Source organism: Hordeum vulgare, chromosome 7H, assembly GCF_904849725.1.
Source record: "Hordeum vulgare subsp. vulgare chromosome 7H, MorexV3_pseudomolecules_assembly, whole genome shotgun sequence".
NCBI classification, from domain to species: Eukaryota; Viridiplantae; Streptophyta; class Magnoliopsida; order Poales; family Poaceae; genus Hordeum; species Hordeum vulgare.
This window is the reverse complement of record NC_058524.1, coordinates 581,771,375-581,796,805: the sequence shown is the minus strand read 5'-3', so window position 1 is coordinate 581,796,805 and position 25,431 is coordinate 581,771,375.

Below are 25,431 nucleotides of genomic sequence, written 5' to 3'. Positions count from 1 at the left end.
ATACGTACCTCCCGCGCGCAAGCTCGGGCTCGAGACATCGGCGACGATCACAGGAGTGGAGCCGGTGACACCCTCACCATTGATGGAGAACTCGCTCTCTATACCCATGCTAAGGGAAAGTGGGATTAGAGCAACCCCAATGGAAGTACCCATTTCGTCTGATCACAACTGCATAGGTCGGCGCGGACAAAAGTGATGGCCTAATATGGAGACCTATTTCTATTTTACATCTGTTTTTTTTCCGCGGGGATCCGTTTCACCCATAAATTTGGGTCATATTTGGGTTGTCAACGTACACAGAGCGAACGGTTTTTGTGCCTGCGTCGTTCGCATGTATGCGACCTGACTTACTTGTCACACAACCATTCATCCACCTTTCCTTATTTATTAAATTCGTTGCCCCCGCCCACCTCTCTCCTAGTATTATTTTACTGCCACAGTATTATTTTACTGCCATAGTATTATTTTATGTATCTCCGAAGGTGTCCGTTGAGTTAGTATGGATCAAGACTGGGATTTGTCACTCCGTGTGACGGAAAGGTATCTCGGGGCCCACTCAGTAATACAACATCACACACAAGCCTTACAAGCAATGTGACTAAGTGTAAGTCACGGGATCTTGTATTACGGAACGAGTAAAGAGACTTGCCGGTAACGATATTGAAATAGGTATGCGGATACCGACGATCGAATCTCGGACAAGTAACATACCGAAGGACAAAGGGAATGACATACGGAATTATATGAATCCTTGGCACTGAGGTTCAACCGATAAGATATTCGGAGAATATGTAGGATCCAATATGGGCATCCAGGTCCTGCTATCGGATATTGACCGAGGAGTGTCTTGGGTCATGTCTACATAGTTTTCAAACCCGCAGGGTCTGCACACTTAAGGTTCGATGATGTTTTAGTATAGTAGAGTTATATGTGTGGTTAATGTATGTTGTTCGGAGTCGTGGATGAGATCACGGACGTCACGAGGGTTTCCGGAATGGTCCGGAAACGAAGATTAATATATAGGATGGTTTCATTTGGTCACCGGAAAGTTTCGGGCATTACCGACAGTGTACCGGGAGTGACGAATGGGTTCTGGGTGTTTCCGGGAGGGGCCCACCCACCCGGGAGTGAGCCCAAGGCCCTAGGGCGGCTCACCAAGTCCTTAGTGGGCTGGTGGAGTCAGCCCAAGAGGGCTATGGCGCCACATGTAAAAATACTAAAGGAAAAGAAGAATAAAAAAGGAAAGAGGGAGGTGGGAAGGAAGAGGAGGACTCCTCCTTCCCAAATCGAATTGGAGGAGGAGTCCTCCTCCTCCCTGGCGGCCGGAGCACCCTTGGGGCCCTTGTGCCCCAAGGCTAGCCCCTCCCCTCCTCCTATATATATTGGTGGTTTAGAGCTTTTTGAGACACAACTTTGCCACGTGCAACTCTAGCCTATTCCACATAGTTTTACCTCTAGATCGGATTTCTGCGGAGTTTGGGCGGAGCCATGTAGGAGTAGATCATCACCACCACCGGAGCGCCGTCATGGTGTCGGAGAACTCATCTACTTCTCCGTCTTGCTTGTTGGATCAAGAAGGCCGAGATCGTCATTGGGCTATACGTGTGCTGAACGCGGAGGTGCCGTCCGTTCGGCGCTAGATCGGAACCGTTCGTGGGACGGATCGTGGGACGACGGTGATTTGAATCACGAAGTTGTACCACTACATCAACCGCGTTTCTTAACGCTTCCCGCTGAGCGATCTACAAGGGTACGTAGATATAATCTCCTCTCGTAGATGGACATCACCATGATAGGTCTTTGTATGCGTAGGATTTTTTTTGTTTTTCATGCAACATTCCCCAACATCCGGAATGTCTCCATTTTATTGAAATCCCTTAAAGGTTAAGAGAATCTGTTATTATTCTGAATCATGTTCCTATCCAGGGACTAAAGGTTCCTCGTATATAAGAAATCACAATTCAAGCATTTAAAAAATGTTAAATTTACATACAATTTGTTTGCGAGAATAATTTATTTGCATACTACGTTTGCGAGAACATTCACATGATGACGTTCAAAAGGTCCAAAAGTGATAGACAACTTTGGATACGTTTGTCAGAACACTATTCACAATTCTTTTTTATCATGATCTAACATATACACACGTGAAAGGGTATTAGTCCCGGTTCGTGGCAAATCAGAACTAAAGGTGGGGATCTTTAGTCTCAAGTTAATAGTCTCGGTTGGAGAACCGGGACTATAGGCCCTTACCAACCGAGACTATAACCCCGTTTTCTACTAGTGACGTGATGTAATTCTAACCTTCCAATTTCAACCTCGGTATCTATCCTTTCCTTTTAAACTAGGATTAGCTCTTGAAGGACAAGTATAGGTTGACAATGTAACAATATATATACACCCTTTAGGGTTTGTAATACATGCGATCATATTCTACTAAACCATCTGGTCTACATTTTCCTTTTTCTTTTCATGAATCACGTACAAATGATCGAATATATATAAAAAATTGTATAGCTATGTTTCATGGATAAATAAAAACACAAAACGCGTCCGCATGTATTTAGGTATCAAATTTACTTAGTCTGACTATAACTGCTCCCAGTCTGAAGCACCAAAATGCCCTTCATTGTTCGAACCGAATGGTCTAAAAACGTTTGGCCATCTAACGTGGCTCATCAAATTGGCTTGGACTAGTCAGGATATCTGAAATTACACAAATCATTCCCAAACTGAAGGAAGCTCTAGAAGAGTCCGGCCGTTCCCTGGTCCTCTGTTAATTGGGACCACTTCTCATAACCCATCACCCATGTCTTGCCGTCATCTTTTTCACCTATCGGTCCGCTTGCCCCCCTGTTGCTCATAGTCTCAATTTAAGGGACACAGCTGGATAGCCGGGCTGTTGGCAAACATTTGATAAGGTTTGTAAGAGCATCTACATGTGGATTTAGCAAATCTAGCCTTTTAAATGTCTACGGACACGTCCAGACATTGATCAGGTGTGCTCATTTTAAGCGTCTAATTATCCGTTCATAAAGTCATATTCCTTATTTTCTCTTGCATATGTCCATCACTTCCACATTATTGATGAAGATGAAGAGAGAAAAAAAACAAAAAAGTAGAAAAAAGTGATCCGAAGCGGGGACTTGTCCTACATGACGGACCGACCGGATGAGGAAAAAAAATGCAATGTTGGACGTAAGAGCATCTACAGTCGCAACTTCCAAATTCGGCCCCTCAAACGCGAACGCGTTCGCGGACACTGACCGGTCACGCCTTAAATCTGCTCGTTCACTTTTAAATCTCTTATATTTCATCCCCTAGATCCATAAAAAGCATGCAAAATGAAAAGCCCGCGTACTACATACTATGCTACTCTTCGTCGTCGTCGGAGATGGCCTGAGCCGCGTGCGCTGGAGCCTCAACCGCCTACGCCGCCTCCTGCACCGTCCGTACCGCTTCCATCTGCTATTGATGGAGACGCGTGGCCTCCACGGCCGACTTTGAGCGGATGGAGTTCAGGACGGCTGCTCCGGCCACAGATCCACGTCCTACACCGCCAGCGTCTCCTCCTTCCTCACATCCAGCAGCGATGTTTCCTTCACAGGCTCCTGCTGGTCCTCCCCATAGCTAGCGATGGCGCCTCCTACGCCGGCTCCTACTCCTCGTCCTCTTCCACCCCTACCTCCTCGTCCTCTTCCTCCTCCACCTCCTCGACCTCCTTGAAATCATCCTCCGGGTCCAGAGGAAGCCCCGCGGCTCTCCGGATCCGGAGGAAGCCCCGCGGCTCTCCGGATCCGGAGGAAGCCCCGCGGCTCTCTGGATCCGGACATGCACTAGGAGCCAGAGACGCTATTGGATCGTGTAGTGGCGGCGGCATGGAGGCATGGCTAACAGGCTCGAATGGCGGTGGCACAAGGAAAGCGGGGATGTGCTAGGGCTAAGGGACGCCGACCGGCTTAAGTAGCCGACTATGGATAAGGACGAGGAGCCGGAGTGGCGCCACGGGCTGTTCACACTACGTCAATGCTGGAGGCACCCATCGGACTGTCGGGCTTCAGCACATGTCCGCGCGGGGCGACGCCGTCAAGTCGACGTAGCGGGCATGCCCGGGCATCCCATATCCGCCCCATATTTAAGTTGGATATGAGGGATACATGTCAGGCCAGGCGTTTGAGGCCTGTTTGAAAGGTCCGACTAGATCTAAAATTTGTGACCGGTTAGTAATTGGACGGCTTGTCCGGACGTTTAAGACAGGTTTGAGGGGTCAGGTTGTAATGCTCTAACGACGGATGGGGATTTAGGCAACCACCTAGCAACCCTAGGCATGTGGGTGTAGCTCTCTCGAATCCCAGGAGGGTCTTGCTGCTGCTAGCTACAATGCAAAGAGTATAATTTAATTAGCATTCAGAGTTTCAGATCCCCATGGTAGCTAGTGTAGAGAGAGAGGAGTTGGCAATATAATAGTTGATATATTCATGGGTGCCAAGGGCACATATATATATGGTACAAGTGGGCCTCTATCTCAACTATATATACAAGGTTAGGAGATGGGTCAGACTATACGCAATATACATGCAACATATGTTCAACACCCCCCGCAGTCGAAGCATCGTCCGAGACACATAGACTGGACTGAAACTCCTCGAAGGCGGCAGTCGGCAATCTCTTAGTCATCACATCAGCGAATTGTTGCGACGTCGGCACATGGAGAACTCTAACTCGGCCAAGGGCAACAGTGAATATCGAGCTCGATATGCTTCGTACGTCGATGATGCACCGGGTTGGCGGAGAGATAGACCGCACTGACATTGTCACAGAAAACAAGAGTGGCTTTGGAAGTGTCACAAAGCAACTATCGTAGTAGCTGACGAATCCAAGAGCACTCCGCCACGGCATTGGTACTACCCTATACCCAACCTCGGCACTGGAGCGGGAGACCATGGGCTGGCGCTTCGAAGACCAAGAGATCAACGAGGGCCCCAGGTACACGTAGTAGCCGGATGTGGAGCGGCGAGTGTCGGGGCAGCCAATCCAGTCAGCATCGGAGTACTCGACGAGGTCGGTGGAGGCGGAGGCTGTCAGGGTGAGCCCCAGAGACGTAGTGCCGCGTATGTACCGAAGAATACTCCGTACCAGAGTCCAGTGAGTGTATCGTGGTGACTGCATGTGGAGGCACACCTATTGAACAACGTACTGCAGTTCCGAGCGTGCGAGCGTCAGGTACTGTAGAGCGCCAACGATGGAGCGATAAAATGTTGCATCGGTGGCGAGAGACCCCTCTGTAGCAGAAACTTTCGCCTTGGTGTCGATCGGGGTGGGCGCTGGCTTGTAGTTAAGCATGCCGGCGCGCTCCAGAACCTCGTGAGTACTTCTGCTAAAGCAGAAAGAAATCATCAGCCCGACGGACTACCTCGATGCCGAGAAAGTAATGGAGGGGCCCCAAATTCTTCAGGGCGAACTCAGCGCGAAGACGAGCTGTGACCCGCTAAAGGAGGTCGGCAGAAGAAGCCGTGAGGATGATGTCATCGACCTAGAGGAGCAGGTAAGACATGAGAGTGCCCTGATGAAGCACAAAGAGCGAGGCATCAGAGCGGGTGGACCGAAACCCCAGCGACTGCAGGAAGGCAGCGATACGCTGGTACCAGGCCCGTGGTACTTGCTTAAGCCCGTAGAGAGAGCGGGAAAGCAAGCATACAGAGTGAGGATGCTCGGCGTCGACGAAGCCTGTGGTCTATTCGTAGAAGACCTGCTCGTCCAGATGGCCATGCATAAAGGCGTTGGAGACATCCAACTGATAAACGGGCCAAGTGCGCAAGACCGCCAGCTGAAGAACAGTGCGGATCGTGCCCGGTTTCACAACCGGCGCAAAGGTGTCGGTGAAGTCCACGTTGGCGCGTTGCCGAAAGCCACGAACCACCCACCGGCCCTTGTAGCGCTCAAGAGAGACGTCCGGGCGAGTCTTGTGGCGGAACACCCACTTGCCAGAGATGACGTTGGCGAGAGGGGGTCACGACACTAGTTGCCACATACGGTTGCGCTGCAAGGCGTCAAACTCCTCCTAAATTGCGGACAGCTAGTGAGGATTCCGCATGGCGGCGCGAATGAAGGTAGGAATGGGCGAGGGCGTCGAAGTCGCTGCAACACACGCATACTCGTCGGAAGAGTAGTGCGAGCTTGGGCGAAGAACGCTAGCCCGGGTGCGGGTCATCATACGGTGGGTCATACCGGCGGAGCCGGCCGAGTCCACGTGGGTGGCTGGTTCGTCGATGGAACCAGTCGCCGAGTCGTCAGCGGTGGCGGAACCAGCGGCGACGATCGGGGGTGATGTCGAGCTCGTCGCAGCAGGGATGTCGCGGGCTGGTGAACCCACCGTGGCACCAACGGGGTGGGTCGACGCGGCACGGGGAGCCTGCCATGGCACCGGTGGTAGGGGACGACACGACCGCTGAGGAGGGCGGTGGAGAGCCGGAGACTTGGGCAAGCTCAACCTCGGGGGAGGGAGCTTTGAACCCGGGTGCTGCGGGCAGCAGCCGCCGAGCCGGTGGTGCCGCGGAGGTGTGCGACTATACATCATGCCCGAAAGGGGGGGCGAGGTGGGTGGCGTCGAGGCGTCCAAAGCCGGAGGTACCTGGAAGAAAGGAAACACCGTCTCGACGAAGTACACATGGCGCGAGTTGTACACGCGGTGAGTGACAAGGATCATAGCACCGGTAAACTTTGGTGTTAGAGGGATAGCCTAGTAAGATAGACGGAAGAGAACGGGGAGCGAGTTTGTGAGGAGCGGTGGCGGCGGTGCTAGGGTAGCAAAGGCATCCAAAGATGTGAAGACCGTCGTAGGATACGGGTGCTCGAAGAGGAGGTGATGAGGGGCGTAGTTCCACTGAGGACGACAGGGACGGATGTTAATGAGGAGTGTAGCGGTGGCGAGGGCATCAGGCCAGAACAGAGGGGGCACGTTAGCGTGGAAGAGTAACATGCGAGTGCAATCATTAAGAGTGCAAAGAATGCGCTCGGCACGACCGTTTTGCTGTGAAGTGTATGGGAAAGTGAGGCGGAAGGTGGTGCCACGAGAGGCAAGGAAAGTGCAAAGAGCAAGGCTGTCATACTCTTTTCCGTAATCGGTTTGGAGTGCAAGTATAGGGCGACCAAACTGTGTAGTGACATAGGCAAAAAAGGAGGTCAGTGTGGTGAGAGCATCGGATTTACGACGAATAGGAAACGTCCACACATAATGAGAGTAATCATCTAAAATCACCAAATAGTATAGATAGCCCGTGTTACTTGCAACGACAGACGTCCAAACATCACTATGAAGTAGCTGGAACGGAAAAGTGGAAATTGTGGTAGACGGACTAAAGGGAAGACGAACGTGCTTGCCTAGATGACAAGCCTCATAAGTATGCTCGTCGAGTTTATTACACGAGAAAGAAAAACTCCTAAGAATTTGACGCAAAACAGTGGGGTTGGGGTGCCCAAGCGACCATGCCAGAGGTCAACGCCGGTGGCTAATGCAACGGGTGTGGAGGAAGTAGCGCCGGCGTCACATGATAGAGATCCTCGGGACTGTCACATCGGTGGAGCACCATCCACGTGAGAGCGCCCTTCACAGAAAAACCAGCACCGTCAAATTCAACAGTAAGAGGATTCTCACGAGCAAGACAACGAACGGAACAAGATTGGTTACTACTACTTCTCAAACAACAGCGCCAGAATTTGACACGTTGACGAATACTTGCTTGCATTGGTTTTTCCCTTGAAGAGGAAAGGGTGATGGAGTACGGGAGCAGTAAGTATTTCCCTCAGTTTGAGAACCAAGGTATCAATCCAGTAGGAGAATCTCGTCAAGTCGAGAGTACCTGCGCAAACACAAAAGAGCTTGAACCCAACGCTATAAAGGGGTTGTCAATCCCTTCAAGATTGATTGCAAAGTGAGATCTAAAGGCGGAAACTGCAACGAAGTAAAAGAGTAAGGCTGAAAATATGGTGTGAAGTAGACCCGGGGGCCATAGTGTTCACTAGAGGCTTCTCTCAATATAGCAAATATTACGGTGGGTGAACAAATTACTGTCGAGCAATTTATAGAACCGCGCAAAGTCATGACGATATCTAAGGCAATGATCATGCATATAGGCATCACGTCCGAGACAAGTAGACCGATACTTTCTGCATCTACTACTATTACTCCACACATCGACCGCTATCCAACATGCATCTAGTGTATTGAGTTCATGACGAACAGAGTAACGCCTTAAGCAAGATGACATGATGTAGAGGGATAAACTCAAACCAATGATGAAAACCCCATCTTTTTACCCTTGATGGCAACAACACGATGCGTGGCTCGCTACCCCTTCTGTCACTGGGTGAGGTCACCGCACGGTATGAACCCAAAACCAAGCACTTCTCCCATTGCAAGAATCATAGATCAAGTTGGCCAAACAAAACCCACAACTCGAAGAGAATTACAAGGATATGAAATCATGCATAAGAGACATCAGAAGAAACTCAAATAAGATTCATAGATAATCTGATCATAAATCCACAATTCATCGGATCTCGACAAACACACCGCAAAGAAGATTACATCGGATAGATCTCCATGAAGATCATGGAGAACTTTGTATTGAAGATCCAAGAGAGAGAAGAAGCCATCTAGCTACTAGCTATGGACCCGTAGGTCTGTGGTGAACTACTCACGCATCATCGGAGAGGTCATCGTGTTGATGAGAAAACCCTCCGTATCCGAATATCCCCTTCGGCAGGGCACCAGAACGTGCCCTAGATGGGATCTTGCGGAGACACAAGCTTGCGGCGGCAGAAAACTATTTTCGTTGATCTCTTGGTTTTTCTGGGATTTTTGGGGAGGCCCAGGGAGCCCACAAGCCTGCTAAGCGCAGGCCCCCCTGGCCGCGCCTAGGGGGCTTGTGGGGTCCCATGCTGGCCCGTGCCTTGGTTCTCAAGCTTGACGCGTATCTTCTGTTTCGGAAAAAATCTTTTCGGAAGTTTTATTCTGTTTGGACTACGTTTAAAATCCTCCTCTGAAAAGGGTCAAAAACACGGAAAAAGAGGAACTGGTACTTGGTAGTGAGTTAATAGGTTAGTCCCAAAAAATATATAAAAGGCATACGAAACATCCAAAGTTTGACAAGATAATAGCATGAAACCATCAAAACTTATAGATACGTTGGAGACATATCAAAAAGTGATAAAAACTGAATTTTTGATGTGGACTGCTACCTACCATAGTTGTCCTTTGTAACTTCTTTCATGTGACATGAATGTTCAGATATGTAAGATTCAAAACAATAGTTAGCTATTGACATGAAAACATTAATATTTCAAGCAAACTAGCAAGGTAATCATGAACTTTCGAAATAACAAGGCCAAAGAAAGTTATCCCTACAAAATCATATAGTCTGGCTATGCTCCATCATCCTCACACAACTAATTTAAATCATGCACAACCCCGGTATTATCCAAGTAATTGTTTTCGCACTCTTACTTTCTCAAATCTTTTACAACTATCACGTAATACATGAGCGTGAGTCATGGATATAGAACTGTAGGTGGAATAGAGTGTGGTTGTGGTTGTGAGACAAAAAAGGAGGAGATGGTCACATTGACTCGGCGTATCAAAGGGTTATGGAGATGCCCATTAACAGATATCAATGTGAATGAGTAGGGATTGCCATACAAAGGATGCACTAGAGCTATAAGTATGTGAAAGCTCAAAAGGAAAACTAGTGGGTGTGCATCCAACTTGCTTGCTCACGAAGACCTAGGGCAATTTGAGGAAGCCCATCATTGGAATATACAAGCCAAGTTATATAATAAAGATTCCCACTAGCATAAGATGGTGACGAAACGAGAGGCTCTCAATCATGAAGAACATGGTGCTATTATGAAGCACAAGTGCGGAAAAAGATAGTAGCATTGTCCCTTCTCTCCTTTTCTCTCTCTCTCTTTTTTTATTTGGGCTCTTTGGCCTCTTTTTTTTCTCTTTTTTTATTTGGGCTCTTTGGCCTCTTTTTTTTTATTTCCTCACATGGGACAATGCTCTAATAATGATGACCATCACACTTTTATTTACTCACAGCTCAAAGCTCAGAACGATCATGACTCCTTAGGAAATGCCTCCGGCAGTGTACCGGGATGTGCAACAATCTAGCTTGGCGTATGACGTTGAAACATCTCGCTAGCTATCTTACGATCATGCAATGGCAATATGAGAGTGACGACACAAGTCATGGGACGGAACGTTGGGAGTTGTATGCAATATATCTGAGAATGGCTATGAAAATGCCATAGTAGGTAGGTATGGTGGCTGTTTTGAGGAAGGAATTGTTGGAAATATGCCCTAGAGGGAATAATAAAATGGTTATTATCATATTTCCTTGTTCATGATAATCGTCTATCGTTCATGCTGTAATTGTATTAACAGGAAACACTAATACATGTGTGAATGAATAGATCACAATGTGTCCCTAGCAAGCCTCTAGTTAGCTAGCTCGTTAGTCAATAGATGATCATGGTTTCTTGATCATGGACATTGGATGTCATTGATAACGGGATCACATCATTGGGAGAATGATGTGGTGGACAAGACCCAATCCTAAGCCTAGCACTAGATCGTATTGTTCATATGCTAATGCTTTTCTAATGTCAAGTATCTTTTCCTTCGACCGTGAGATTGTGCAACTCCCAGATACCGTAGGAGTGCTTTGGGTGTATCAAACGTCACAACGTAACTGGGTGACTATAAAGGTGCACTACGGGTACCTCCGAAAGTGTCTGTTGGGTTGGCACGAATCGAGATCGGGATTTGTCACTCCGTGTGACGGAGAGGTATCTCTGGGCCCACTCGGTAGAACATCATCATGAGCTCAATGTGACTAAGGAGTTAGTCACACGATGACGTGCTACGGAACGAGTAAAGAGACTTACCGGCAACGAGATTGAACAAGGTATAGGTATACCGACGATCGAATCTCGGGCAAGTTCTATACCGACAGACAAAGGGAATCGTATACGGGATTGATTGAATCCTTGACATCGTGGTTCATCCGATAAGATCATCGTGGAGCTAGTGGGAGCCACCATGGGTATCCAGACCCCGCTGATGGTTATTGTCCAGAGAGGTGTCTCAGTCATGTCTGCCTGTCTCCCGAACCCGTAGGGTCTACACACTTAAGGTTCGATGACGCTAGGGTTATAGGGAATTGTTATACGAGATTACCGAAAGTTGTTCGGAGTCCCGGATGAGATCCCGGACGTCACGAGGAGCTCCGGAATGGTCCGGAGGTAAAGATTGATATATAGGATAGATGGTTTCGGACACCGGAAGTGTTTCGGGCATCACCGGTAACGTACCGGGACCACCGGGACCACCGGAGGTGGTCCCGGGGGACCACCGAAGGGGGGCTGCGACCCCAAGAGGTAAGATGGGATAAGTGGGGGTGGGAACCAGCCCCTAGTTGGGCTGGTGCGCCTCCCCACTCAGCCCATGGCGCAGGGGAAAGAAAAAGAGGGGGGGGAACCCTAACTTAGGTGGCCCTTAGGCCCACCAGAGGGGTGCGCCACCCCCTCCTCCCCATCTGGCCGCCACACCCCCCATCTGGGAGGGCTGCCGCACCCCCTAGGGTGGGAACCCTAGGGGTGGCACCCCCTCTCCCCTTCCCCTATATATAGTGGGCACTTTTGGCCTTTGGAGGACACAGTTTTCCCTCTCCCTCGGCGCAGCCCTGCACTTCTTCCTCCTCCTCTCTGCCGGCGCTTGGCGAAGCCCTGCCGGGAGACCTCGTCTCTCCACCGACACCACGCCGTCGTGTTGCTGGTCTTCTTCCCCAACCTCTCCCTCCTCCTTGCTGGATCAAGGTGCGGGAGACGTCACCGGGCTGCACGTGTGTTGAACGCGGAGGTGCCGTTGTTCGGCACTAGATCGGAATCGCTGCGAGTACGACTCCATCAACCGCGTTCTAGCAACGCTTCTGCTTAGCCATCTTCAAAGGTACGAAGATGCTCTTACCCCTCTCTCGTTGCTGGTCTCTCCATAGGAAGATCTGAACATGCGTAGGAAATTTTTTGAATTTATGCTACGTTACCCAACAGTGGCATCCGAGCCAGGTTTTCTATGCGTAGATTCTATGCACGAGTAGAACACAAAAGTTGTGGGCGATGGTTTGTCAATTTGCTTGCCGTTACTAGTCTTATTATTTTCCGGCGGTATTGTGGGATGAAGCGGCCCGGACCGACCTTACACGTACGCTTACGTGAGACTGGTTCCACCGACAGACATGCACATCGCGCATAAAGGTGGCTAGCGGGTGTCTGTCTCTCCTACTCTAGTCGGATTGGATTTGATGAAAAGGGTCCTTATGAAGGGTAAATAGCTTTGGCATATCATCGTTGTGGCTGTCAGGTAGGTAAGAAGGCGTTCTTGCTAGAAACCCAAATCAGCCACGTAAAACTTGCAACAACAATTAGAGGACGTCTAACTTGTTTTTGCAGGGTTTGACATGTGATGTGATATGGCCAAAGTTGTGATGTTGCATGTATGATGTATGAGATGATCATGTTATTGTAATAGGTTTCACGACTTGCATGTCGATGAGTATGACAACTGGCAGGAGCCATAGGAGTTGTCTTAATTTATTGTATGAGATGCAACGCCTTGTGCTTGCTACTTTTACTTCATTGCTAACGATTAGCCATAGTAGTAGTGATAGTATTAGTTGGCGTGACGACTTCACGGAGACACGATGATGGAGATCATGGTGTCACGCCAGTGACGATGATGATCATGCGATGCCTGAAGATGGAGATCGAATGAGCAAAGATGATAATGGCCATATCATGTCACTATATGATTGCATTGTGATGTTTATCATGTTTTACATCTTATTGCTTAAAACGACGGTAGCATAATAAGATGATCCCTCCTAAAATTTCGAGAAAGTATTCCCCTAAGTGTGCACCGTTGCGAAGGTTCGTTGTCTCGAAGCACCACGTGATGATCGGGTGTGATAGATTCTAACGTTCGCATACAACGGGTGTAAGCCAGATTTACACACGCGAAACACTTAGGTTGACTCGACGAGCTTAGCATGTACAGACATGACCTCGAATACAAGAGACCGAAAGGTCGAACATGAGTCGTATGGTTGAATACGATCAGCATGAAGTTGCTCACCATGGTGACTAGTCCGTCTCACGTGATGATCGAACACGGGTTAGTCAACATGGATCATGTATCACTTAGATGACTAGAGGGATGTCGATTTAAGTGGGAGTTCATACTTAATTTGATTAAATGAACCTGATTGTCATGAACTTAGTCTAAAAGTTGTCTTTATAAATATTGTAGATGTCCAACGTCAACCTCAACTTCAACGCATTCCTAGAGAAAAACAAGCTGAAAGATGATGGTAGCAACTATGCGGACTGGGTTCGCAACCTGAAGCTCATCCTTGAAGCAGCTAAAAAGGCTTATGTCCTTAATGCGCCGCTAGGTGACCCTCCCGCTCCCGCAGCAGCCCAGGACGTTCTAAACGTCTGGCAAGCGCGGAGTGATGACTACTCTCTGGTCAGGTGTGGCATGTTATACAGTTTAGAAACGGGGCTCCAAAGACGTTTTGAGCAACACGGGGCATATGAGATGTTCCAAGAGCTGAAGCTAGTTTTTCAAGCTCATGCCCGTGTCGAGAGATATGAAGTCTCCGACAAGTTCTTCAGCTGTAAGATGGAGGAGAACAGTTCTGTCAGTGAGCACATACTCAAAATGTCTGGGTTACACGGTCGTCTGACTTCACTTGGAGTCGAACTTCCGGAGGATGCTATCATTGACAGAATCCTCCAGTCTCTCCCACCAAGCTACAAAGGCTTTGTGCTTAACTACAACATGCAAGGGATGGAGAAAACCATTCCCGAGTTGTACTCGATGCTCAAGTCTGCAGAAGTAGAAATCAAGAAGGAGCATCAAGTGTTGATGGTCAACAAGACCACTAGTTTCAAGAAAGGCAGGGGTAAGAAGAACTTCAAGAAAGACGGCAAAGCTGTTGCCGCGCCCGGTAAGCCAGATGCCGGGAAGAAGAAAAAGAACGGACCCAAGCCTGAGACTGAGTGCTTCTACTGCAAGGGAAAAGGTCACTGGAAGCGGAACTGCCCCAAATACTTAGCGGACAAGAAGGCCGGCAACGTTAAAGGTATATATGATATACATGTTATTGATGTGTACCTTACCAGCGCTCGTAGTAGCTCCTGGGTATTTGATACCGGTGCTGTTGCTCACATTTGCAACTCAAAGCAGGAACTGCGGAATAAGCGGAGACTGGCCAAGGACGAGGTGACGATGCGCGTCGGGAATGGTTCAAAGGTCGATGTGATCGCCGTCGGCACGCTACCTCTACATCTACCGTCGGGATTAGTTTTAAACCTTAATAATTGTTATTTAGTACCAGCTTTAAGCATGAACATTGTATCAGGGTCTTGCTTAATGCGAGACGGCTACTCATTTAAGTCAGAGAATAATGGTTGTTCTATTTATATGAGTGATATGTTTTATGGTCATGCTCCGCTCGTGAATGGTTTATTCTTGATGAATCTCGATCGTGATGTTACACATATTCATAGTGTGAGTACCAAAAGATGCAAAGTTGATAATGATAGTCCCGCATACTTGTGGCACTGCCGCCTTGGTCATATCGGCGTTAAGCGCATGAAGAAGCTCCATACTGATGGACTGCTAGAGTCTCTTGACTTTGAATCATTTGACACATGCAAACCGTGCCTCATGGGCAAGATGACAAAGACTCCATTCTCAGGAATAATGGAGAGAGCCTCCGACTTATTGGAAATAATACATACTGATGTGTGTGGTCCAATGAACATTGAAGCTCGCGGTGGTTATCGTTATGTTCTCACTCTCACCGATGATTTGAGTAGGTATGGGTATATCTACTTGATGAAGCACAAATCTGAGACGTTTGAAAAGTTCAAGGAATTTCAGAGTGAGGTTGAGAATCAACGTGACAGAAAAATAAAATGTCTACGATCTGATCGTGGAGGAGAATATTTGAGTCACGAGTTTGGCACACACCTAAGAAAGTGTGGAATCGTTTCACAACTAACGCCGCCTGGCACACCGCAACACAACAGAGTGTCTGAACGTCGTAATCGCACCTTATTAGATATGGTACGATCTATGATGTCTCTCACCGACTTGCCGCTATCATTTTGGGGATACGCATTAGAAACTGCAGCATTCACTTTAAATAGGGCACCGTCTAAATCCGTTGAGACGACACCGTATGAACTGTGGTTTGGCAAGAAACCTAAGTTGTCGTTTCTTAAAGTTTGGGGCTGCGATGCTTATGTGAAGAAACTTCAACCAGAAAAGCTCGAACCCAAAGCGGAGAAATGCGTATTCATAGGATACCCTAAGGAAACTATTGGGTATACCTTCTATCTTAGATCCGAAGGTAAAACCTTTGTTGCCAAGAACGGATCCTTTCTAGAGAAAGAGTTTCTCTCGAAAGAAGTAAGTGGGAGGAAGGTAGAACTTGATGAGGTAATTACACCCCCTCTCGAACAGGAAAGTAGCGCAACGCAAGAAGTTGTTCCTGTGATGCCTACACCAACTGAAGAGGAAGTTAATGATGATGATCATGAAGCTTCGGATCAAGTTAGTACTGAACCACGAAGGTCCACAAGGGTACGCTCCGCACCAGAGTGGTACGGCAACCCTGTGATGGAAATCATGTTGTTAGACAACGGTGAACCTTCGAACTATGAAGAAGCGATGGCGGGCCCGGATTCCAACAAATGGCTTGAGGCCATGAAATCCGAGATAGGATCCATGTATGAGAACAAAGTATGGACTTTGGTGGACTTGCCCGATGACCGGCGAGCCATAGAAAAGAAATGGATCTTCAAGAAGAAGACTGATGCAAACGGTAATGTAACCGTTTACAAAGCTCGACTTGTCGCAAAGGGTTTTCGACAAATTCAAGGAGTTGACTACGAAGAGACTTTCTCTCCCGTAGCGAAGCTGAAATCAGTCCGAATCATGTTAGCAATTGCCGCCTTTTATGATTATGAAATTTGGCAAATGGACGTCAAAACAGCATTCCTTAACGGGAATCTTAAGGAAGAGTTGTATATGATGCAACCAGAAGGTTTTGTCGATCCTAGAGGTGCTAACAAAGTATGCAAGCTCCAGCGCTCCATCTATGGGCTGGTGCAAGCATCTCGGAGTTGGAACATTCGCTTTAATGAGGTGATTAAAGCGTTTGGGTTCATACAGGTTTACGGAGAAGCCTGTCTGTACAAGAAAGTGAGTGGGAGCTCTGTAGCTTTCCTCGTACTATATGTGGATGACATATTATTGATGGGGAATGATATAGAGATGTTGGAGAGCATAAAGGCCTATTTGAACAAGAGTTTTTCAATGAAGGACCTTGGAGAAGCTGCATACATATTAGGCATCAAGATCTATAGAGATAGATCGAGACGCCTCATAGGTCTTTCGCAAAGTACATACCTTGACAAGATATTGAAGAAATTCAATATGGAAAACTCAAAGAAAGGGTTCTTGCCAGTTTTGCAAGGTATGAGATTGAGTAAGACTCAGTCGCCGACCACGACAGCAGATAGAGAGAAGATGAGTTCTGTCCCCTACGCTTCAGCCGTGGGCTCTCTAATGTATGCCATGCTGTGTACCAGACCTGATATAAACCTTGCGATAAGCTTGGTAGGGAGGTACCAAAGTAATCCCGGTGCGGAACACTGGACAGCGGTCAAGAATATCCTTAAGTACCTGAAAAGGACTATGGAAATGTTTCTCGTTTATGGAGGTGACGAAGAGCTCGTCGTAAAGGGTTACGTCGATGCTAGCTTCGACACAGATCCGGATGAATCTAAGTCACAAACCGGATACGTATATGTGTTGAATTGTGGGGCAGTGAGCTGGTGCAGCAGCAAGGAAGAAGTCGTGGCAGCATCTACATGTGAAGCGGAGTACATAGCTGCTTCAGAAGCGGCTCATGAAGGAATTTGGATGAAGGAGCTCATCACCGACCTTGGAGTGGTTCCAAGCGCGTCGGGTCCTATGACACTCTTCTGTGATAACACTGGAGCCATTGCCATAGCCAAAGAGCCCAGGTTTCACCGGAAGACGAAGCACATCAAGCGCCGCTACAACTCCATCCAGGACCATGTCCAAACTGGAGTGATAGATATTTGTAAAGTACACACGGATCTGAATATTGCAGACCCGTTGACTAAACCTCTTCCACGAGAAAAACATGATCAGCACCATAATGCTATGGGTGTTCGATACATCACAATGTAACTAGATTATTGTCTCTAGTGCAAGTGGGAGACTGTTGGAAATATGCCCTAGAGGCAATAATAAAATGGTTATTATCATATTTCCTTGTTCATGATAATCGTCTATCGTTCATGCTGTAATTGTATTAACAGGAAACACTAATACATGTGTGAATGAATAGATCACAATGTGTCCCTAGCAAGCCTCTAGTTAGCTAGCTTGTTAGTCAATAGATGATCATGGTTTCCTGATCATGGACATTGGATGTCATTGATAACGGGATCACATCATTGGGAGAATGATGTGGTGGACAAGACCCAATCCTAAGCCTAGCACTAGATCGTATTGTTCATATGCTAATGCTTTTCTAATGTCAAGTATCTTTTCCTTCGACCGTGAGATTGTGCAACTCCCGGATACCGTAGGAGTGCTTTGGGTGTATCAAACGTCACAACGTAACTGGGTGACTATAAAGGTGCACTACGGGTACCTCCGAAAGTGTCTGTTGGGTTGGCACGAATCGAGATCGGGATTTGTCACTCCGTGTGACAGAGAGGTATCTCTGGGCCCACTCGCTAGAACATCATCATGAGCTCAATGTGACTAAGGAGTTAGTCACACGATGACGTGCTACGGAACGAGTAAAGAGACTTACCGGCAACGAGATTGAACAAGGTATAGGTATACCGACGATCGAATCTCGGGCAAGTTCTATACCGACAGACAAAGGGAATCGTATACGGGATTGATTGAATCCTTGACATCGTGGTTCATCCGATGAGATCATCATGGAGCTAGTGGGAGCCACCATGGGTATCCAGACCCCGCTGATGGTTATTGTCCAGAGAGGTGTTTCGGTCATGTCTGCCTGTCTCCCGAACCCGTAGGGTCTACACACTTAAGGTTCGATGACGCTAGGGTTATAGGGAATTGTTATACGAGATTACCGAAAGTTGTTCGGAGTCCTGGATGAGATCCCGGACGTCACGAGGAGCTCCGGAGGTAAAAATTGATATATAGGACGGATGGTTTCGGACACCGGAAGTGTTTCGGGCATCACCGGTAACGTACCGGGACCACCGGGACCACCGGAGGTGGTCCCGGGGGACCACCGAAGGGGGGCTGCGACCCCAAGAGGTAAGATGGGATAAGTGGGGGTGGGAACCAGCCCCTAGTTGGGCTGGTGCGCCTCCCCACTCAGCCCATGGCGCAGGGGAAAGAAAAAGAGCGGGGGAACCCTAACTTAGGTGGCCCTTAGGCCCACCAGAGGGGTGCGCCACCCCCTCCTCCCCATCTGGCCGCCACACCCCCCATCTGGGAGGGCTGCCGCACCCCCTAGGGTGGGAACCCTAGGGGTGGCACCCCCTCTCCCCTTCCCCTATATATAGTGGGCAGTTTTGGCCTTTGGAGGACACAGTTTTCCCTCTCCCTCGGCGCAGCCCTGCACTTCTTCCTCCTCCTCTCTGCCGGCGTTTGGCGAAGCCCTGCCGGGAGACCTCGTCTCTCCACCGACACCACGCCGTCGTGTTGCTGGTCTTCTTCCCCAACCTCTCCCTCCTCCTTGCTGGATCAAGGTGCGGGAGACGTCACCGGGCTGCACGTGTGTTGAACGCGGAGGTGCCGTTGTTCGGCACTAGATCGGAATCGCTGCGAGTACGACTCCATCAACCGCGTGCTAGCAACGCTTCCGCTTAGCAATCTTCAAAGGTACGAAGATGCTCTTACCCCTCTCTCGTTGCTGGTCTCTCCATAGGAAGATCTGAACATGCGTAGGAATTTTTTTGAATTTATGCTACGTTACCCAACAGGAATATGGTGGGTTTGTGCACCGACGAAAGTTGCGCGGCACTAGAGAGGCTAGCAATGGTGGAAGGTGAAAGTGCATCTATACCATGGACTCACATTAGTCATGAAGAACTCACATACTTATTGCGAAAGTTTTCATTAGTAATCGAAACAAAGTGCTAAACGCATACTTCTCTTTCTACTCAATGCACATGAAGATGGAAGTTTTTCTATCCTTTGGGTACCTATCACCTTTGGGACTACTTTCATAGCACAAACCAACTACCAAGTCACGCACCGCCGTGCTCTAAAATATCTAAGTGAAGCACATAGAGTAAAATTATCTAGCTCAAAAATATAAGTGAAGCACGATGAGCATTCTAGCAAAATCACGATGAGTGCATGTCTCTCTCAAAAGGTGTGTAGAAAGGATGATTGTGACACAAAAAAAAGACTCCTACGATACAATACGCTCCAAGAAAAACACATATCATGTGGTGAATACAAATATAGCTCCAAGTAATGTTACCGATGGATTGAAGACGAAACAGGGGATGCTTTCCCGGAGCATCCCCAAGCTTAGGCTTTTTGGTGTCCTTGAATTTGGCTTGGGGTGCCTTGGGAATCCCCAAGCTTGAGATATTTCCATTCTTTATCCCTTTGTCCATGAGAACATCACCCAAAACTTGAAAACTTCACAACACAAAACTTAAACAGAAACTCGTGATATCATTAGAACAAGAAAACAAACTACCACCTCTTTAGGTACTGTAGAAATCTTTATTTCTATTTATATTGGTGTTATATTTTTGTATTCTCACATTTCCATGGCTATTACCCCCGATACTATCCATAGTTTCATCAAAACAACCAACCAACTCAACAAAAACAGAATCTGTCAAAAACAGACCAGTCTATAGCAATCTGTATACTTCGTATACTTCTGGTACCTAAAGAATTCTGAAAAATTACGACTGCCTGGGAAAAATGCATATAAATCAGCAGAAAAAATAATCAACTCAAAATCTCTTTCTGAATAAAAATTAAAAATAATCTCGTGAGCGAAAAGTTTCTATCTTTTTCCAGTAGGATCAAACAACCATCACCAAGACTAGTGATAAAGGTTTTGCTTGGCTCAAACACAAAAAGAAACACAAAAGACACAATCATAACAGAATTATGATGGTGTGGAAGCAACAAAACAGAAATAAAAAGATAAATTCATTGGGTTGCCTCCCAACAAGCGCTATTGTTTAACGCCCTTAGCTAGGCATAAGGCCATAGAATCACGTATCACCGTCTTTGGTGCTCAAACCATAATTAGCCCTCATCATGGATTCATAAGGCAATCTTATTTACTTTCTAGTAAAATTCTCCATGCCCTTCTTTAAAGGAAATTTATATCTAATATTCCCTTCCTTCATATCGATGATAGCACCGATAGTCCTTAGGAAAGGTCTACCAAGAATGATAGGGCATGTAGGATTGCAATCAATGTCAAGCACAATGAAATCCACGGGTACATAGTTCCTATTTTCAATAATAAGAACATCACTGATCCTTCCCATGGGTTTCTTGACAATAGAATCCGCAAGATGCAAATTAAGAGAACACTCCTCAATCTCATTAAAACCCAGAACATCACATAAAGACTTTGGAATCGCGGAAACACTAGCACCCAAATCACACAAAGCAGTGCATTCATAGTTTTTGATTTTGATTTTGATAGTAGGTTCCCACTCATCATGAAGCTTTCTAGGGATAGAAACTTCCAATTCATGTTTCTCTTCAAGAGATTTTATCATAGCTTCGACGATATGATCGGTAAAGGCCTTGTTTTGGCTATAAGCGTGTGGAGAGTTTAGCATGGATTACATCAAGGAAATGCATTCACAAGGAGCAACTATCATAATTGAATTCCTTGAAATCCAAAGTAGTAGTTTCATTACTACTCAAAGTTTTAATATCTTCTACTCCAATTTCAATGCTTTTAGCATCAAGATAGATGGACTCCGAATCATTGGGGCATTTTTCAACCAAACTGGATTCATATCCAGCCCCATCATCATTAGGTTTGACACAAGAAAACAAAGATTCAATGGGAGTCACACCAAGCACTTTAAGATCTTCGTGATTCTTATCACGAGAACACGCCTTTTTAAGCCATTCATGTCTAGCACGAATTTGGGCGGTTCTTTCTTTGCTCTCACTCATGGAAACACGCATAACTTTCAAAGTTTCATCCATATTGATATTGGGAGGAGCACATCTAACTTTCAAGGAATCAATATCACTAGACATTCTATCAACGCTCCTAGCCAAATCGTCAATTTTGAGTAGTTTTTCCTCTATGGACGCATTGAAAATCTTGTGTGAGTTGATAAACTCTTTGATATTACTCTCTAGATAAGAGGGTAATCTATTGTAATTTCCATGAGTATTGTTGTAGGAGTTGCCAAAGTTATTAGATGGGTTACTAGGAAAAGGCCTAGGAACATAGTTTCCTCTAAAAGCATTGTTGTTGCCAACATTATTCCTACCAACGAAATTAACGTCGAAGCTAGCGTTGCTACTCTCAATCAAGGAAGACAAGGGCATATCATTAGGATCTAAAGGAGCACTTCTAATAGCAACCAAATTCATTAACTCATCCATCTTAGCACTTAACGAGTTAATTTCTTCTATAGCGTGTACCTTTTTACTAGTAGGTGACCTTTTAATGTGCCACTGAGAGTAGTTCGTCATGATATTGTCTAGGAGTTTTGTAGCTTCTCCTAACGTGATTTCCATGAACGTTCCATCTGAGGCGGAGTCCAAGATATTTCTAGAAGAGAAATTCAAGCCAGCGTAAAAGATTTGCATAATCATCCAAAGACTCAAGCCATGAGCGGGACAATTTCTAATCATCAATTTCATTCTCTCCCAAGATTGTGCAACATGTTCATGATCAAGTTGCTTAAAATTCATGATATTATTACGGAGAGAGATAATCTTAGCTGGCGGAAAATACTTGGATATATAGCATCTTTGCACTTGTTCCAAGAATCAATACTATTTTTGGGCAAAGTCGAAAACCAAGTTTTTGCTCGATCTCGCAACGAGAAAGGAAAAAGCTTCAATTTAATCACATCATTATCCACATATTTCTTCTTTTGCATGTCGCAAAGCTCAATGAAGGTATTAAGATGGGATGCGGCATCTTCACTAGGAAGGCCGGAGAATTGCTCTTTCATAACAAGATTCAGCAAAGCAGCATTGATTTCGTATGATTTCACACTAGTGGCGGGAGCAATCGGAGTACTAATAAAGTCATTATTATTAGTATTCGAGAAGTCACAAAGTTTGGTGTTTTCAGTCATGATGACTTCAGCAAGCAAACAAGCACACAAGCGAACAGAAAGCAAGCGAGAGAAAAGGGCGAACAAAAAAGGAAAACAAAAAAGGCAAATATTTTTGTAAATTTTTGTTTTTCAGAAGTGGAGGAGAGGAAAACGAGAGGAAAAAATGTAAATGCAAGAGATGAGTTTGGGACACTTACTTGGATGAGTTCTTGACTTGATCCTCCCCGGCAACAGCGCCAGAAATCCTTCTGCTACTTCTCAAACAACAGCGCCAGAATTTGACACATTGACGGAGACTTGCTTGCATTGGTTTTTCCCTTGAAGAGGAAAGGGTGATGCAGCACAAGAGTAGTAAGTATTTCCCTGAGTTTGAGAATCAAGGTATCAATGTAGTAGGAGAATCTCGTCAAGTCGAGAGTACCTGCGCCAACACAAAAGAGCTTGCACCCAACGCTATAAAGGGGTTGTCAACCCCTTCAAGATTGATTGCAAAGTGAGATCTGAAGGCGGAAAGTGCAATGAAGTAAAAGAGTAAGGCTGAAAATATGGTGTGAAGTAGACCCGGGGGCCATAGTGTTCACTAGAGGCTTCTCTCAATATAGCAAATATTACGGTGGGTGAACAAATTACTGTCGAGCAATTGATAGAACCGCGCAAAGTCATGACGATATCTAAGGCAATGATCATACATATAGTCATCACGTCCGAGACAAGTAGACCGATACTTTCTGCATCTACTACTATTACTCCACACATCGACCGCTATCCAGCATGCATCTAGTGTATTGAGTTCATGACGAACAGAGTAACGCCTTAAGCAAGATGACATGATGTAGAGGGATAAACTCAAACCAATGATGAAAACCCCATCTTTTTACCCTTGATGGCAACAACACGATGCGTGCCTCGCTACCCCTTCTGTCACTGGGTGAGGTCACCGCCCGGTATGAACCCAAAACCAAGCACTTCTCCCATTGCAAGAATCATAGATCAAGCTGGCCAAACAAAACCCACAACTCGAAGAGAATTACAAGGATATGAAATCATGCATAAGAGACATCAGAAGAAACTCAAATAAGATTTATAGATAATCTGATCATAAATCCACAATTCATCGGATCTCGACAAGCACACCGCAAAGAAGATTATATCGGATAGATCTCCATGAAGATCATGCAGAACTTTGTATTGAAGATCCAAGAGAGAGAAGAAGCCATCTAGCTACTAGCTATGGACCCGTAGGTCTGTGGTGAACTACTCACGCATCATCGGAGAGGTCATGGTGTTGATGAAAAAGCCCTCCGTATTCGAATCTCCCCTCCGGCAGGGCACCAGAACGTGCCCCAGATGGGATCTTGCGGAGACACAAGCTTGCGGCGGCGGAAAAGTTTTTTCGTTGATCTCTTGATTTTTTCTGGGATTTTAGGGAATTTATAGGCGAAGGAGCTAGGGTAGGGGAGGCCGAGGGAGCCGACAAGCCTGCTAGGCGTGGGCCCCCCTGGCCGCGCCTATGGGGCTTGTGGGGTCCCCTGCTGGCCCCTGCCTTGGTTCTTAAAGCTTGACGCGTATCTTCTGTTCCGGAAAAAAATCTTTTCGAAAATTTTATTTTGTTTGGACTCCGTTTAAAATCCTGCTCTGAAAAGGGTCAAAACCAAGGAAAATCAGGAACTGGCACTTGACACTAAGTTAATAGGTTAGTCCCAAAAAAGATATAAAAGGTATATGAACCATCAAAAATTATAGAGACATTGAAGACGTATCAGTTACTAGTTCAGGTGAAACAAGAACATTGGACATGGTGGTAGGGGTGGAGGTGGAATGGAAACTAGTGCTACCTATGTGTGTGATAGGAAGGTAGGAACCGTTGCCAATGGTGATACGAGTAGGCGTATGAACGGGTGTGGAGGAGATGAGGTTATCGGGATGAGCTGTCATGTGCGCGGTAGCACCAGTGTCCATGTACCAGTCGCCTCCGCCGCCATATTGACGCGGCAAGGGTGCCAAGTGGAGAGCCACCAGGAGGGAGGGATCCCATGGGGCGGGTTTCGTTGGAGGCAGAGGACCGCCATAGGGTGGCGCCAGGACCGGGGCGCCGTAGGTGCCGAAAGGAGGTGGCGCAAGAGGGGCGCTGTAGCCGGTGCCGGCTGGCTGCTGGGGCATGCCAAAGAACGCGTGGTGACTGGCGGGGCCTGGACCGAGTAGACCGGGCGCGGGGGCCCGTGGGACTTCCATGCGGTAGGCATGCACGGCACCGGTCCACGGGTTCTGCCCAGCGGTCCAAGGCCGAAGAGGAGGCTGGTGGCGCGGTGCCCCCCCAGCGGCCTGATGCCGTTGTTGTGACTTGTGGCGACCCCCGCCGCCCCGTTGGTTGCGTCGGCCCCCTCCGCCTCCGCCTTGCTGTTGGGGAGGTGCGTGGGGGGGGGGGGCGCACAAAGCGCGGGTGGCAGCGGTAAGTAGCGAGACGGCGGAGGCGGGCGAGGCTGGCCCAACGGTGTCGGTGGGGCGTGGGTGGTGCCGGCTGCGAGGGCGGTGTGGTGGACCCGCTCCTTCACCTTCAGCATGCGGTGCTCCTCAAGCTTGAGGTACGAGACGATGCGGGGTAAGGTGGGCTCCGGCATCAAGGTGAGATTGGAGGCCGCGTTGCCGAAGTCCTCATTGAGGCCGGCGATGAGGGTGCTCAACATGAGTTCGTCGGAGATTTTAGCCCCGATATGGCGAAGCTCATCGGCGAGCATCTTGAGCCGCATGCAGTACTCATTGATGGAAGAGGTGTTCTGGTGATAGCCGAAGAACTCCTGCTGCAGGAAGTCAAGACGGTGAAGTTTTTTGTCGGTAAAGAGTGCGTTGATCTTGTCCCAGGAGGGGCCACAAGCCCCGGAAGGCTAGATGGGCCAAGTGCGGGAGGGAACCAGCCCTAGGTGGGCTGGTGCATCCCCCACACTCAGCCCAGGCGCACCAGAGAGGGGGGAGGGGAAA